This window comes from Rhamphochromis longiceps, linkage group LG7, assembly GCF_057381845.1.
Source record: "Rhamphochromis longiceps isolate RC_006_pf linkage group LG7, R_longiceps_female_GT1.1, whole genome shotgun sequence".
Lineage (NCBI taxonomy): Eukaryota > Metazoa > Chordata > Actinopteri > Cichliformes > Cichlidae > Rhamphochromis > Rhamphochromis longiceps.
Genome location: NC_140563.1, coordinates 14,769,560 through 14,787,577, shown reverse-complemented (window position 1 = coordinate 14,787,577; position 18,018 = coordinate 14,769,560). Strand labels below are relative to the sequence as shown.

The 18,018-nt window shown below is 37.6% G+C and overlaps 1 pseudogene; it reads left to right on the top strand.

Annotated features, from left to right (window-relative positions):
• The first annotated feature begins 6,559 nt into the window (after nucleotides 1-6,559).
• LOC146664994 (mucin-5B-like) overlaps nucleotides 6,560-18,018 on the top strand; it is a 42,507-nt pseudogene continuing 31,048 nt past the window's right edge.

The window sequence follows — 18,018 nt, the reverse complement described above, 5'->3', positions numbered from 1 at the left end:
TTTTGGGGATTTTTGGAGGCTCTAGCTGCTTTCGATGCTCATGTAACCTGTTTCTCATCCAACCACACTAAGCATGAATTGTATTTGCTAAAGTCTGTTTACTCAGTACTTCATCTGGGGTTCTGGAGTACAAACTGAAAATGCCAAGGTAATTTGAATGTTGTCAAACAAATACTCAGGTGAGAGCTCCTCCAAGGACAAATATGAGCTGGCAGTAAGAAGAAGGAAGCAAGATTAAGTTCTCAGACGCAGCACGCACTGTGTTTATTCAGGGAGGACAAATGATTACACTGAAGCAGTTTTGGTCACTAGGACAGCTGCACACTTAATCCACAAAGATATATTACTATTTAAGTTCCAACACCTTTTATCATCCTCTAAAACCTGTCTGGCGCTTTCAACTGTCACTAAGACGGTAGTGTGTCAGATTGCAGCACAAGTTTAAAATTAGAGACTTAGCAGTAATGTGATAAAACTCTGTGCGAGATACTGTAAAATGTATGCCTAAATGTTCCCCCAGTAGAGTTTCATACTCGATGTTAAATAATAATAAATCAATAACAGATAATCTGTTGGGATGTGTTAGCACTTAAATGTTTTACTGCGTCTGTTTTTGACTACAGTACTTTAAAGAAAACCTAACCTCTAAAGCAAAAGGCAACCTTGCTAAATGCATAATGCAAGTTTTAAATGATTTTGTGATTTAAAGAAATGTAATTCTTAAATCACCAATGTGAAAATGTAACCATCTCTTTTTATCGGTCTCTCATCACTGTATAATTTTAGGCACATATATTTATTACTTATTTGGAAGTTATTTGGCTTTAATTTAAACTGTCACTGGTCAAATCTAATGAAAACCAGTAAAAGAAACTTTTAAAATTATTATTATTATTATTATTATTATTATTATTTATTTATTTATTTATTTATTTATTTTTTATTTGGCCTTTCACCATCTTTGCTGTTACACAAATCTCCCAAGTATTTAAACCCAGATTTCTAACAGTACCACATCTTCACATTGTAGCATCTCTGGTCCAGTTCAGTGAAAGAAATTAGTAGAGATGGGGCCTGGTGCGCAAGACTGGCTACAGCTACACCTGGCAATCAAAGCAGCCTTGCCTCTAACTTTAAGCTTGAACAGTTTCCAAATCAATGAATTCACCCATCGTATAGTTGTTACTGTTCAAAAGCTGTAGACGTGCATTTTAATTGTTAATGTGGGCATTTCACCATAGGAGTCTGTGGGATTTAGTTTCTCCACTTTGGAGTCAATGTCAAACAGCCTTTCCAGGATCTGCGTTTCTGGCACTTCCGTGTGGAAGTTTCTGCTTGACTAAATTTTCTGAGTTAAAGCCAGCTGATCTATTTGCTTTGAGTCAGACCAAGAGTTTCTGTTATCATTAAACCATGCAAAGACAACAGTGCATGTGCTGCTATAACATACGAAAACCAAACATTGTCTACTTTGACATGTTTTTTGGGAAAGGTTTTGTTGACACAATTAACATTTGCTCTGGTAAAACAAGCAGTTCATTGTATCTGACCTTTAAAAAAAAAGTACATGGGCAAGAGATTGTCATTATTTATTATGATTATTCTTAATCTAAAAGATATCAGGTATAATAACATATATCATGTAGGACTTATTCTGAATGTGAGTCTATGATCTTGATATAATATTTATTATTTAAACTGACTTACCTAAATCCAGATAATCTTAGTGTCAATTAAAAAGAAATTACACCTCGTATTATTGGTGTTTAGTTTAGGGTCATGAATAAATATTCTTAATCCGAAAATGAAAAGGTCACATGTAGGGGTTAAAGGAGAATATAGCAGGTGTATGTGATTGAAAAATATCCCTTCGAAATAAGTTGCATATTAATATGTATTGTGAACTCCACTATATATTAAAATGTGTACAAATTGTGGTCAGCTGACCTGTGACGCTGCTCTTTGTGGATTTGGCCAACTGAATTCAACATGACATGAGCAGATGTCTCATGCCTACATGTTATAAAGCTAGTATAAAATGTCAAATTTGGCAAGTAAATGTTATCAGCATCATCCTCTTAAATACATGAATGCTACCCTTAATGCAGCCTAATACTAACCATGTGCACCCCAACCTTTTTATTACACAATTATTATTATACTACAGTTTGTTTTGCAGGAAGTTTCACAAAAACAAAACTCTGCAGTATATAATATACAGTTCCAATATTTGATTAAAAAAATAAATAGGACTTAAGGGAAATTTCTGTCCAGTTTATCAAATGTCACCTACAGTGCAGTTATCTTTGAAAAAACAAACAAAATCTTCCTGTCTTGTCCTGCCTTTCTTAAATCTTACTCTGACAGTGTCAGACCTTATTGTTATTTTTTAAACTTTTGACTCATCAAAGTAGCCACCTTTGGCAGATATACAAGGTGAACACACCCGTGGCATTCTTTCTACAATAGAAGTCAAATATTCTTCAGAAAGTTTTCCCATAAATGTGTTGCACTTGTCGGTTGCTTTGCTTTCACTATTTTGTCCAGTTCATCCCAAACCAGCTTGATGGGGTTTAAATCTGGAGACAGTGCTGGCCACTCCATGTTTTCAAGCATACCATTATGTTCTTTTTTTCCTGAGGTAGTTCTCGCATAGTTCAGACTTATGTTTTTGGGTCATTATCTTGCTGCAGGTTGAACCCCTGACCAACTAGATGCATCGCAGAGGGTATTGCATGACACTGTAGAATGCTTTGGTAGCCGTTTTGGTTCAGGGTGCCTCTCACTCTGTACCAGTCACCAGCCCTGGATCCAGCAAAACAGCCCCAGACCATCATACTTCCTCCTCCAGGTTTGACAGTTGATGCCACACACTGTGGAACCATCCTTTTGCTTACTCGACGGCGTACAAGGATCCTGCGTGATGAACCGAAGATTTCAGATTTTGATTCATCAGTCCATAATACTTTCTTTTAGTCTTCAGTTGTACAATGGTGGTGTTTCATGGCCCATAGCTTCTTTGTCTTATTCTGATATATTAGCAATGGCTATCTTACTGCAACTTGTCCTGTCAAATCTGAGACTTGCTTACTTCGACCACTATTAAGCTGTGCTTGAAGCTGTTGTCCTGTGAGCTGCCAATCACGGAAGCTGTTAATGCTCAGAAACTTGTCCTTTGACTCAGTTGTGGCTTTGGGTCTGCCAGACCTCTTTCTGTCAGAGTTTGCCCCAGTTTCTGACTGCATTTTGATGGTGCAGGAAATTGTACTCACGGACACCATGACTTTCTTTGTATTTCCTCCATAGGAAAGACCTACATTTTTAAGTGTTATGGTGATCTGTCTCTCTTCCATTGTTTATTGCCTTTTTCTCACCCTTTTTTGGACCAACACACTACTTTCTGCAGTACAATACTGTTGAACCGATGCTGACGAGGGGATGGTACCACAGTGGGTTCCAACACTGATTTCATAAAGACACAGGGGGTTGTAAGTAATGCAGAAAAGTTGAAACACTTGTAGAAATTAGTAACACCAGCTTTCAAGGCTTGATCAACCTCTATTGATGCAGAACAGCTCTAAAAAAGAATTTTTTTCAGGGAACCCATTTTGTGTTTCCTGAAAAAGGCCTTTTGTACAATTCTGCAATGTTCATTATTTTTCAGTTTTGGATAACCCACCTTTTTTTAATCTCTGGCAGTTTACCAATTACCTTTGTACCATTTCAAGCTATTCATTTGATTCAAACTACTTTTGCAGTGAACTGATTCAAATAATTTAACTGAAATAAATAACTTAACTTAATAACTTCTAAAACTTTTAACCAGTATTGTATAGATGAAGACTTGTTTATTCATTTAGTCCCAGTCCTGTACTTTCTAGCGATGGTGTGTGCTTACACAAGTTAGAACGTGTATTTAGTGTTAGGCTGCCAATGTGTAATTAAACTTGATGGTGATGAGAGGAAATGCAAACACTTTGAAATCACAGTTTAAATTCTTGCTAAATTGTTGCAGTTTTTCCCCCCATAGACATTTAATGCATCATCACAGGCCACACCGGTGTTGATGATTCACAATGAATCTCACTAAAAAAACAGTGTGAATATGCATGTATATACCATAGCATAAAACATGTACAATTAGGGGTGGCCACACATGCTAATCATCCATTCATCCTCTTCCACTTCTTCAATTCAGGGTTGTGGGGGTACTTTAGCCGATCCTAGCTACCATAGGGTGAGAGGTGGGGTACACTCTGGACAGGTATCCAGTGAGGGCTAATACAGAGGACAGACAATCATTCGCACCTATGGGCAATTATGTTGAATAGATAATAGGTTGTGATGCTTAATTTACAGAGGGAGACATACTATGCCTCGATTTCCACTCCTGTTTTCATTCTGGTAGGTCTTCATCTCCAAAAAACATTACTCTCCAGTTTTCTGTTTTCTGATTTTAGCTAGGTCGCTCTGAATCACAAGACTTCAGCATCTCACTTGTCAGAACATTCCTCTTTGAAGAACCCTATTCATGTTGATATACCAATGAGCTCTAATGGCTTCTATCCAATGGGTCCAGTTGCAAGTTGTCTTCAAAGTATTCCACGTGTAGTGACCAAGCATAGTGCACACACAGATTTCCTCCCTAAGGCAGATACCTGAGCACAACATTTGAGTCACTTATGCTCTAAATACACTGCATGTTATAAGATGAATACATTGCTTCTAAATAGGAGAAACACTATGAAAACTAAAATAAATTGTCCGATAGTGCTAAACCTTTATAATATTGCTGTATTTATTAGTGTTTATTGTAATAGTAATGTATTGTATGGTAATGACTGTGAATACATCCAGTGTTTACTTTGATATAGCTGATAGTCCAGTAAACACACTGATTAACTAATGGTTATAGAATTATCAGCTGTTATTGAATGTAAATAAATAGTAATACTTTTCAATGTATATAATGTTACAGTGCTCAGACTCGTTGGACACAACTATAAAACCTTACAAAAACCTAACCTAAAGCAATTGCAACCTGAATAAACACAAAATTCACATTTTAATTTATAATTGTATTTATGAAAGAAATGTAATTCTTTAATCACCAGTGTCAAAAAGTAATTGTGACCTTTCCAGTAACTGTTACTGGCACTTTACTGTTACTGTTACTGAGTGTTATTATTATTGTTTAATGCAAAATGTGTCAGGTGATGAAGTACAACTTCTTTTTAATACAAATAAGTTTAGCCATGTAAGCCTATATTCTGGCTGTAAAATATTAATTCTTTAAATTGATGTGCCACATCTAGACAAATTTAGAGTCAATCCAATAGAAATAGTGCCTTTCTTTAGAGCACTTCCAGAAATTTAGGCAGTTTTAGTATAAAATACCAGAAAGGGTGTTTGGATCCAGATTTGGGCTAGACATTGTCTTGTTTCCAAAAGTTGATTCTGTTCATCTGGACGTAGCGTCCAGATTAAGAATGCATCAAGACGACATTTGTCTTGGTTTATGCCTTCCATGGATATTCTATAATGACCCAAATCACATCAGAATGTCTGCTCTGATTGGTGGTCATGAATCAGTCCTCTTAATATAAATATATAAATGTTAAAGTAGGAAGTAGGGGAAGCCCAAGATGGGATGTAGAGTTGCAGCTTGAAGGAAACAACTGCTTAGATGTCACATAATAATTTGCATTGTGAGCTCCAGTAGACTTTACTTTGTGTACAAGTTGAATTGTGTTGCTGCTCTTTCTTGATTTAGCCAGTCGAATTTAAAAAGGTAAAAGCTAATCTTGTCTAACTCCTAGATAGTATAAAGCTAGTATAATTCACCTTCATCACCTTAAAAATGAGAAGCCAAATACTTCAGAAAAGTAGAGAGTATTCCTTCATGGGGGATAGGATTATAAAAGACTACAAACAAAGACTGCAATATATTGTTTAAAAAATAAACGTCACAGAATTGCCACCACATGCCTAATTGTCCAAAAGAACACACCGTGTCAAGCAGTTAATGGTCATTGTCTTCGCAAATGTTATTTTTTCAAGTATTTCAGTTGTGACCTATGTATTGTTGATAGTTTTTTGCTATTATTATAATCTGTGACTATTTTAAAGTAATAATTATGTAGTATTATTTTTAAAATAATCCCAAGATTGTAACATCAAGAGTTTTGGCTTACGTGCATTACTGTGAGTTTCCATAGTTATGTGTATAGTCTATAGACCTCATTTCACATTTTATTACATTTGAAAAGCAATTACTGTTGGAAAGAAAGCATAAAGATGATGGACACAGTGTAAACAGATATATTATCATACATGAAAGCAGCCAAATTCTCTGGAAAGGCCTCATACCACTGCATGTTTGCTCAGAGATACGGACAATAGCAAATGAGTCTAACCATGTTTTCCCCATCAGGAAAAAAACTATTTAAGTGCTCATAGAGGGTTGGAGCAAAACAAATAAGCAATCTCTATATAAAGGGCCACTGGCCACTGTCTCACTGTCAGCTTCCTTTTTAACTGCGAGCCCACAGCGGCGACAATGAAGTGGAAAGTTGTGTGGTTGTGTTTCCTTGCTTGTTCTGTTTCCATTGTTATTGATATCCAAGCCGAGTTGGGTAAGATCAGATTCATAAGGGTACAACTGCTTGTACAGATATTCGTGTAATGTGCATAATGTACAGGAATCTTTTAATGTTCATTAACGGTTAATTGTTATAGCTTTATGCAAAGGTCAGGACACTGGAAAAGTGTCTGTAATAAGATAGACCAGTAACTGTAATTTTCTGTTGTGTTTATTTATGGGCATGGAAATAAATTTTGGTAAATGTCTTCTTTCTTTTTTTTTTGGCTCCCCAGTTTACAAGAGAACATGTAGCACATGGGGCCGTGAGCACTTCAAGACGTTTGATGGTGATGTGTACCAGTTTCCCGGTATGTGTGAGTACAAGCTGGTCAAAACGTGCGATGAGTCTCAGAATTCCCAGACGTTCTCAATGGACATAAAGAGGAAGGAGAATCCTGGAAACGCTACAATACGTTTTGTGGTTGTGAAAATTAATAGTTATTTATACAACATCAGCAAGGATTTGGTCACTCTGGATGAGCAGAGGTAAAAAGCAAAACAAAACAAAACAATGCCAAGTCAAACAACATTTCTTTTGGTCCTCAAAATTTGAAATGAAAACAACTGTACTATACTTTGTGTCATATTGTTTTTGTTTTTCTCCCAAGTATTCAACTTCCATACTTCCAGGCCGGGGTACGGTTGGAAAAAACTGAGTTTTACTTAAAGCTTTACTCCCAAGTTGGCATCACTGTCATGTGGTACAATGATGATGCAGTCATGGTAATAACTTAGACATCATTTGTTTATGAACACTGCTGAAACTTAGAGTAACTCAAGACAGTTTTTTTCCAGGTCACAACCATATTTCTGATGGTTGTTGCAAAAAGTCTTAAGTCGATCGGAATTGCTTTACACTTGAGAAATGCCAGGCATTGGTTACAGAGTAACTTTTAAAAGATCTTTGAGAAACACAAAGTCTACATTGTATTGTGCTGGAAGTAGATTTACAATAACTACAAAGGGGATAAAAGCATACTGAAGGGCTGAATAAGCAGAATATTTGAATGGAGAAATGAGTACAAACACAACTGTAAGTACTAAGAAAGCAGTGGATGTGGGTGAAGCAAGAGTAAACGCCACAAGTATTGTGTAGACTGTAAGATAAAATGCTCTTTGGTGTACACTATCTCATCACTTTCAGTATAAGATTCCAGCTGTAGGTGACATTATGACAGTATCAAATGTAACTTTGTTTGTGTGTGCGCGCCTATGTGCGTGCTAGCATGTGTGCGTGTGTGTTGGGGGGAGGGTCTTGTTTTGGGGTTTTTTTAAGAAGAAGTATGTGTGTGTGAATGGGTGGATGACTGAACGCGTAAAGCGTTTTGGGGTCCTTAGGGACTAAGTAAAGCGCTATACAAATACAGGCCATTTACCATTTACCAAGAAGTAACAATAAGGTTTTTCCTTTGATTAATCAGTGGTTCAATCATCTCACTGTTTAATGAACAACAATAAATAAACCTATTTCTGCATTTTTCAGGTGGAAATTGATGATGAATATGCTAATCGCATTTGTGGACTTTGTGGAGATTTCAATGGCAATTCAGACCTCCGCGATAGAGGTGTATACTCATTTCATATTAATGTGTTTCATCGGTAGTATGCAAGAGTTAGAATGTAACGATTAATGTCATCAGATACAGGTCAACAAATCAGCCCCATTACGTTTGGCAATGGATGGAAAACCGCTAGTCCAATTAATTGTGAGGACCTCACTGAAGCGGTACAGACATCAGGGAAGACTGAGAATATGATGGATTCATGCAAGGAGTTTGTGAGTTTTTGTTATCCAGCTAGCTTTAAAAATAGATATGTGGTGATGTGTATTTGCATAAATCCTTTTACACATATTAACAATGCCTCTTTTTTGTCCCTTTAAGGAAATCTTCTGCAAAGACCTCTTTAAAAATGAATCCTGGAGCTCCTGCATTCCTCTGATTCACCCTGAGCCTTACATTCAGGCTTGTGTGAAGGATATGTGTCACTGTAGCAATTTAAATGGCTCCTGTGTCTGCAGCACACTCTCTGAGTTCTCTCGACAGTGCTCTCATGCTGGAGGACAACCTCCCAACTGGAGGACTCCGAAGTTGTGTGGTAAGGTTTTATGTTGTCATTTTTATTTCTTTCTCATGAGGTTGACTCTTGGACATAAAGAGTTACATTTCCCTGCAAAATTAAATTATTAAACTTGCATTTTGAGAGCAATTGGTTTTCTTACTACCAAATTTAACAATGGCAATGTAGGACGCATACGTAGACTGAAATGTGTCTGTAACAATACTGAGTATTTTATGCACAGAAGAGTGATTGAACTCATCAGGAAACTGAAATCTAGCTGGTAATAATCTAAAAGAAATCTGGCATTCCCTTAGTAACACTGACATACTCCACTCTTTATTAGTGTCAGATGCACTACAAATATCTTGCAGTTCATAGTCTGAGATTCTGAAAAGATTGTTGGTAATGTTGGCCAGTGTTGTTCATGTGGTTTGATGTTCGGACACTTTTTCTTAAAATTAATTACTTACATGTAAAGTGAATTAAGAAGAAAAAATATTATTAATTCAGTGGTACAATAAATAGTAATAAATCTCATCCATGTATTCTACGTATTCTTTTTTTAATTTCGTTTTTATTGACATTCAGCAATCACTGTACAGTATAATGTGCATTAACTTCAATAATTTGTTAAAGATATCTGCCTACATATCTATTTTTCTTCTATTTTTAACAGAAAGAACATAAATATGAAAGAAAGAAGAAGAAAAGATTAGATAAGATTAGCGAAATAAAAATCTGGTCTGAGTGTTATTATATAGTCCATCCGTTTCTGACATGATACAAACAGGTCCCTCTTGTAATTCCCATCTGTTTGTCTATATATTCTAATCTTCGCAGCTAAACATTGTCCACCCACGATGGTATATGATGAGTATGGGTCTCCTTGCATCAATACCTGCAGATTCCCAGACACGAGTATAGTTTGTGAAGATCACAATATAGACGGCTGCTTCTGTCCTCCTGGTTGGTGCTGTTTCTTTGTACTCATCATGCCTAAATGTTTAAGTACCAGTAATATATACGGTCTAAAATCATGTCACGTCTTTATTAGAAACTGTGCTTGATGATATTTCCACGGGAAGTTGTATTCCTCTTTCTGAGTGTCCATGCAAACATGACAAAGTCTACAAGTCCAATGAGGTTTACCAGGAGCGGGGAGAAAATTGGTATGTTTCACATTTCATGTTTTTCAAAAAGTATTATTTTCAATTCATTAGTGTGTGCTTTTTCCTTAAAGTCTTTGTGTTTTCAGTACATGCATTGCAGGTAAATGGTCTTGTGAGAGCCTTCAAATGCATGCTACATGTTCAGTTGAACAGGGTTCATACATAACCACCTTTGATGGTAAAGACTTCACCTTCCATGGAGACTGTGACTACACTCTGGCTAAAGTGAACAGCAAGGTGAATGAGTCAACGCCTCCAACTGTTAAAGATATGCAATCTTCTGATATTAAGGTGGCATTTTATATAGGCTGTACTCAAAATGCTCTATGTGTATTTCAGGATTATGTGAGTCCAAATTTTACCATTCTGGTCCATTTGACACAATGTTCACGTCAACAATACGACTCTTGTCTCAAGACCTTGAAAATTCATTTGAACAGAGACAAAAACAACGTGAGTGTAAACTACAGTAATTATAATAATTTACACTGAGCCACACTCTAATAGCATTTTTTTTTTTATTCAGGCCATAATTTTCACCTCTGAAGGCAGAGTGCAGAAGAATGGACAGAAGGTCACTTTGCCTTATAACTCAGGTATATCAGAAACTAAGATTGTAGTTGATCATTTTATCCCAAATATGATCTTCTGATTTTTATTTTTCTGTTGACTCACAGGAGATATCAGTATATTCCATGCTTCATCCTTTCACATCATGCTCCAGACAAGTTTTGGTTTACAAATTCAGATCCAGCATGTGCCTCTGATGCAAGTCTATGTCAGTCTGGAGCAGAGCTACAGAGAAAAGACGCGTGGTGGGTTTTATATTAGCCATTAACCATAATCAGAAGTACAACTATCAGTTAATATGTATATATTAAAATATCAATATACCACTGGTCTTGAAGGTAACAGTAATTGTGATTATTTCTGTGTTGTATTTTTTTCTCACCATCATCAGCCATCATAGTGTAATTAAAAATTTTGGTTAAAAATAAAAAAGAAGAATTACAAATACTTTCAATATGCTCAAAACTGTTCGAGGCAATATTTTTAGAGCCTTTGTACGTACTCGACTTCCTGCAATCTTTAGGTTTATGTGGGAATTACAACATGATGCAGTCTGATGACATGAGGACTCGTCAGGGGATGGTGGAGGGAGAAGAAGGAACTTTTAGTAATTCTTGGAAAACTGACTATTCATGCAAAGATGGACATGGACGACTTGATGACCCTTGTTCTCTTAGGACGGAAAATGGTAAGTTGTTAACTATTATCATCAAGCATTATTCCTTTGATTTTTTTACTGCTCAAGACAGATTTTCTGTGATATATGTATCTAATCACACAAGAAATACAATAAATTCAAAAATCTTCAAAACTGATAATCTACTTGTAGAAAAGTTTGCCAAGAACTGGTGCCCCTTGCTACGACAGCCAAATAGTACCTTTGCACAGTGCCATTCCGTGGTGGATGCTGAGACTTACTACAAGGTACAAAAAAACCTCTCTGTTTGTCTTTAACTAAATTCAATAGGACTGTAATACCATAAAAATATTCACTGTGTTCTGCAGCGATGTATTTATGCTAGCTGTAACTGTGAGAAGAGCGAGGACTGCCTGTGTGCTGTCTTCTCCTCCTTTGCAAGAGCTTGTGCATCAAAGGGAGTGTTCTTGATAGGCTGGAGAAAGGATGTGTGCAGTAAGTGAAACAGCTCAGTAATGACGTTTTATGGACATTTTCTCTTTCATTAGTTAGTCCAAAACTATGATGTAATGACTATCATATTTTCTATAAAACAGAAAAATACACCAAGAACTGCCCAGCATCTCAGACCTTCTCTTACATACATCAGAGATGTCAGCTGACTTGCAGATCGCTGAGCTCAAAGATGCAGAGCTGCACCTCTGACTTCTTGCCTGTGGGCGGCTGTTCCTGTGCTGAAAATCACTACCTAGATGACAATGACATCTGTGTCCCCAAAGCAAAGTGTCCCTGTTATCATAATGATGAAACCATTGAACCAGGAAAGACCATTAACATCAACAATGACTACTGGTGAGTTATTTAAGGACTACAAATTAAACTAATGATTAACCATGACTATAATGCAAGCAATGTAATGCAAGCAATATTGGTACAAACTATAATTTAAAGTCCTTTTGTGTTGCATTGTGTTTTTCTAGCGTATGCACTGATGGAGTTCTTCATTGTGATCCTTTGGCAGCTGGCTCTTCAAGTCAGTTATTAATGATATTCTTTTTCTACTATAAAACTGATTTGTAGTTAATTTACAGAATATTAAAGTAGTTCCTGCTTCTGTTACAGCATGCACTTCTCCAAAAGAATACTTCAACTGCTCCACTGCAGACAAAAGAGATGTTGGAGTGCAGTGTGCTCGAACCTGTTCAAATCCGGACAATGAATGCGTAAGCTGTTTTTGCTGATCAAGACCTACATTTTAGGTCTACTAACTTTTTCAAAATGTAGATACAAAGTCTGCCTTTGTGTTATCAATGTCATGTTGGTTTTACCAATCATCTATTTTTCTATTTTTTGTATTTTTCTTTCTATCCTTCCAGGATGCCACTGAGTGTAAATCTGGCTGTCTCTGTCCCAGAGGCCTCGTCGATGATGGTAAAGGTTCCTGTGTAAAAGAAAACCAATGCCCATGTCAGCATGGAAAGAAACTTTATTCCAGTGGAGAAAAAATCTCTAAGAAATGCAACACCTGGTATGATTGATTGATTGATTGATTGATTGATTGATTGATTGATTGATTGATTGACATAGCATCACTGAAACTGATAATATATTATATTAGTTTTAGTCTTATTACAAAAATATATTTAATTTCAATCCTTTCTGAAACATTTAGCACCTGCAAAAGTGGAAAATGGGATTGCACAGACAAGAAATGTCCAGGAACATGTATTATTTATGGAAGTGGTCACTATATTACATTTGATGAGAACTCATATGGCTTTCATGGACAGATGTCTTACACTGTAGTCAAGGTAATACATGCCTTTTTATCAAAAATAATTGTATGCTCATTTTATTGTGATTACTCAGAGTTCTTTAGTGGTAACAGAGTCTTATCATATTTGTTCTATTTGTTCACAAGGTGCATTTGCATAAGTAATATATTTTTTTAGTAACATCAGCTGTCAAATAAGCAATTAACTTTACAATATTTAAAGAGATTTAACACTTGATTTTGAATAGTACAGGACAACCTGAATTTTGATTTGATCAGCAGTCTCTGTTTGTATAAAATAAACATGCTAATGCTTGTCTCTTTTAAGAACACATGTGGTAATAAAACACAGGAGAACAACTTCACTGTTATCATAGAAAGTGAGATTTGTGAACTTCCAAACCCCATATGCTTCAGAAAGATCAGGATCCACCTGGGGGTAAGGCCATGTAGCTACCGGCAAGTAGAGGAAAATATTTTTAACTGCAATCTTACATTACATTGAAAGAAATCTCCCTTTACTTTCCATTATAGGAAAAGGAAATCACACTTTTAAAAGGTAAATCATTCCTACCTGTGACTATCTACCTGTACAACTCAAATTGCACAGTAAAAAAAAACAAAATGCAAAAAATACACCCTTTTGCACATTTTTACAGTGAAAACAGCAAACAGTTAAACAGTTAAAGTTAAACAGTGTCAACCCTATATATTGAATCTGTTTGATTTCTGGATGTTTATAATTGCTATTTTTATATGTTGGAGCTATTTCTTATATTTTGTTACTTTGTAATATAATGAATTATTTAATATAGTTTAGTCTGTTGCTGCACTTACTTTCTTGGAGCAACTGTAACCACATATTTTATTTAGGGATTAAGAAAGTATTCTTATTCTGATTTTGATTCTGAAAATGAAGGGGACGTCATTTCTCCAAATGGTACTGAGATTCAGTACACCAAAAGGAAGCTTGGTTTCTATCTGGTCGTTGAATTTGACATTGGTCTAACAGTTATATCGGATCATAAAGCAACAGTTAAAATCCGACTGGAACCACAGTACTCTGTAAGTGACAGTTTAAAAATGAATTATTCTATGTATGTAATGTAATATTTGAAAACATTTCTATGGCAGCAGGAGTTCTTTGGCCTGCTGCAGCGGAGAAAGCGTCACAGTGAGCTCTTGGGGCTGCGCGGAGGCAAGGAGAATAGGTGCACAGGTACATAAATTGACTGTGTGTCTGCTTTCTCCGCTGCAGCAGGCCAAAGACCACACCCCAGCCACAATTTACAAGTGCATATTTGTGAGAATGAAATCCCTTTTCCCGTTTTGTCAGGCCCTTCCTGAAAGAGTCAAATAAACCTTTATCTTTAAATACACATCTTGTTTTTTATGTGAAAGTCAGAACACATACTTTATTACGGTGGCCCCTAGAGACAAAGCACGTACAAACTCCAAAACACTTGCAAACTCCAAAGCACATGCAAACTCCAAAACACTTGCAAACTCCAAAACACTTGCAAACTCCAAAACACTTGCAAACTCCAAAACATGTACAAACTCCAAAACACTTGCAAACTCCAAAACACATGCAAACTCCAAAACATGTACAAACTCCAAAACACTTGCAAACTCCAAAACACATGCAAACTCCAAAACACATGCAAACTCCAAAACACTTGCAAACTCCAAAACACTTGCAAACTCCAAAACACTTGCAAACTCCAAAACACTTGCAAACTCCAGGACGCTAGGGGCAGTGTTGAGCTCGATTTGCAAAATAAACAGCAAGTTTGTCTGTATGGGACGGTCTAGTCTCTGTTGCTTCCCAGGTTGCCTAGCAACCATGATACTAACCGCTGGAAACGTGTCATACAACTTTGTTCGACAGAAATGAAGGAGAACATATTTTGTTCATTTGTTTGTTTGTTTCTACAAGAGCTTTGTGTGATTTGAGAAGTATCTGAGGCTGAGACCACAGGAGAGTAAAACATGGTTTTTGGGCTTCATTTCCGTACTGAACAGTCATTTAAGATTAGTTAGTAAATAACAATTAGCTAATGTTGTTCATGAGACTAAAGTCATATCACTTTGGTAATGTAAATATAATATGGCCAATATTATAGTTATTATATTAATCATTATTAGCTATTACAGCAGTGAACATGAACTCTGTGTCAAATACTGAGCCTCAGTACAGATTCAAGTTGCAGTTATTTATATGTCTTATCACCTTAAATCTTCACTCAAAGACAAGTATCTTTGACAGTGTATATATAGGTGTATCATATATAAGAGACAAATGTTGTTCCTTCATCGGGTGAGGGCCTCCAGCTCGCACTGGAACGGTTCGCAGCCGAGTGTGAAGCAGCGGGAATGAGGATCAGCACCTCCAAATCTGAGGCCATGGTTCTCAGCTGGAAAAGGGTGGAGTGCCCACTCCGGGTCGGGGATGAGTTCCTGCCCCAAGTGGAGGAGTTCAAGTATCTCGGGGTCTTGTTCTCGAGTGATGGGAGAAGGGAGCTGGAGATCGACAGACGGATTGGGGCTGCAGCTGCAGTAATGCGGACGCTGCACCGGTCCGTTGTGGTGAAGAGGGAGCTGAGTGTAAAAGCGAAGCTCTCAATTTACCGGTCGATCTACGTCCCTACCCTCACCTATGGCCACGAGCTGTGGGTAGTGACCGAAAGAACGAGATCGCGGATACAAGCGGCAGAAATGAGCTTCCTCCGAAGGGTGGCTGGCCTCTCCCTTAGAGATAGGGTGAGAAGTTCGGCCATCCGGGAGGGGCTCAGAGTAGAGCAGCTGCTGCTCCACATCGAAAGGAGCCAGCTGAGGTGGTTCGGGCATCTGACAAGGATGCCCCCTGGGCGCCTCCTGGGTGAGGTGTTCCAGGCATGTCCCACCGGGAGGAGGCCCCGGGGCAGACCCAGGACACGCTGGAGAGATTATATCTCTCGGCTGGCCTGGGAACGCCTTGGTATTCCCCCGGATAAGCTGGAGGAGGTGGCTGGGGAGAGGGAGGTCTGGGCCTCTTTGCTTAGGCTGCTGCCCCCGCGACCCGGCCCCGGATAAAGCGGATGAAGATGGATGGATGGATGTTGTTCCTTCAGTATGTTGGCATTACTAAATTTGGCTCATTGCTTACATATATTTATAAAAAGAAAATGTACAAGCTGTGATAACTGTTTCTGATAAAATGAAGAGTAGACTGATATATGAATCATTCCTTTATTGGGTGAGAAAATCAGACCATGTCATAACTGCTTTAAGTCATACAGAATAGATATCAGAGCCTTAAACAGGCTGACTTCTGCTAAATGGGTCAAACTGGGCAGAAAGTATACAAACACATAACATCCTTATAGAATATGATGTAACACTATAGATCAACTTACCTCAAAATATATAAAGCATATAAACAATTACAGTAATATGATGCAACAAACACAGCAGTACTACTAATCCAAAATACTCAAAGCTTCATAGAACTGGAACAAACATTTATTTTTAGGTCCATTCTGCTGCTGATACATACTTTAGGTTTCTGAATATTAAACTTGTTACTGCAAGTGGGTCCCTCAGTCTGTCCTCACTCTGGACACTTGCAGTTGTCACACATGGAAATCAAATGTGTGATAAGCTGCAGGATTCAAACACAAGTGTAACTTATAAATTAATGTTCATACTTTTATTACACAATCAGAGAGAAAGAAAAAGAGAGAGAGTGCAGGACAGACAGACAGGTGACAGTCTCAGGTGTATACACTGCTACAAAACAGCACAAAAGAAGGAGGATTTAGTGTTTGTGTTATTACGAAACAAGGAGAGTTCCCAGATGGTACAGTGAACACATGTGTGACTCCTGTGATTAAAGCATCTTTCTTTCAGCTTAACGAGTGAACCGTCAGCTCGTTCAAACACACGTTAAAGTCCGTTTGGCTCGACACCACCAAACAGAGGCAGCAATATAACATAGCTAACATTAACAGTGCAGTGAATCCTGCTTGTGCTGTGATATTCAGGACTGCAAACCGAGCAGTATCACTGACTTTCAGCTTGTCGTGTTTGTGGATATATGACTGACTTTAATTATCCATAAAATCATCACATTCTCTGTAAGATTAAAGTCAACTATTGAACGGCGTATATTTTGAAGTAAAGGCTTTAAAACCATCGCTAATGTCACATAACTTTCCCGACATGTGGCCAACAGTAATGTTTTAATGTTCTTCATTATAAAAACATTTGTGCATAAATAAGTGACATAATATTCAGTACTTACTTCTGAAAGTTTACTCTTCGGCGGCTCCGCTTCCGTCGTTTTTTTTCGGCAAAATTATCCACACAACCGCCGCTCTATGAAATCTGGGATATGTTGGGCCATGAAGGGGACACCGACCCATCCTTAAAATTCAGGGACGCATTTGAGGGCCGCATTTCGAGCAGCCTTTGAATTGGGACAGCCTTCGTCGTGTCGCTGTGACGTAATCTGCCTTAAAATGCGGCCTTTAAGGCTGCAGACCCTGAATTGGGATACAGCCCAAATCCGGTCATTGGTACTTCCTGGCTTGTGTAGTTACTAGGTAACAAAAGCTCAACACTGCCCCTAGCGTCCTGGAGCACTTCTGTTGTGTTTTGGAGTTTGCATGTGTTTTGGATTTTGCAAGTGTTTTGGAGTTTGCAAGTGTTTTGGAGTTTGCAAGTGTTTTGGAGTTTGCATGTGTTTTGGAGTTTGCAAGTGTTTTGGAGTTTGCAAGTGTTTTGGAGTTTGCATGTGTTTTGGAGTTTGCAAGTGTTTTGGAGTTTGTACATGCTTTGTCTCTAGGGGCCACCGTACTTTATGGAACACATGTCATGTGTTATAAAAAAAAAGCAATGAACTTCTCTTGTTTCTCCAGGGGGAGGTGTGTGGCCTGTGTGGAAATTTTGATGGTAATGCGAAGAATGACTTCACTACCCAGGGTCAGCTGGTAGTGAGCAAACCACTAGAGTTTGCAAACAGCTGGAAACTGTACAGCAATTTCCCAGATCAGACAGCTGATCTTGAAGCTTGTACATCAGCACCCAGAGAAAACTGGGCAAAAATTATGTGTCATATCATAAAAGAGACATTTAACGAATGCCACTATAAGGTAATATGTTTGTAATTTGTCCAAATGAG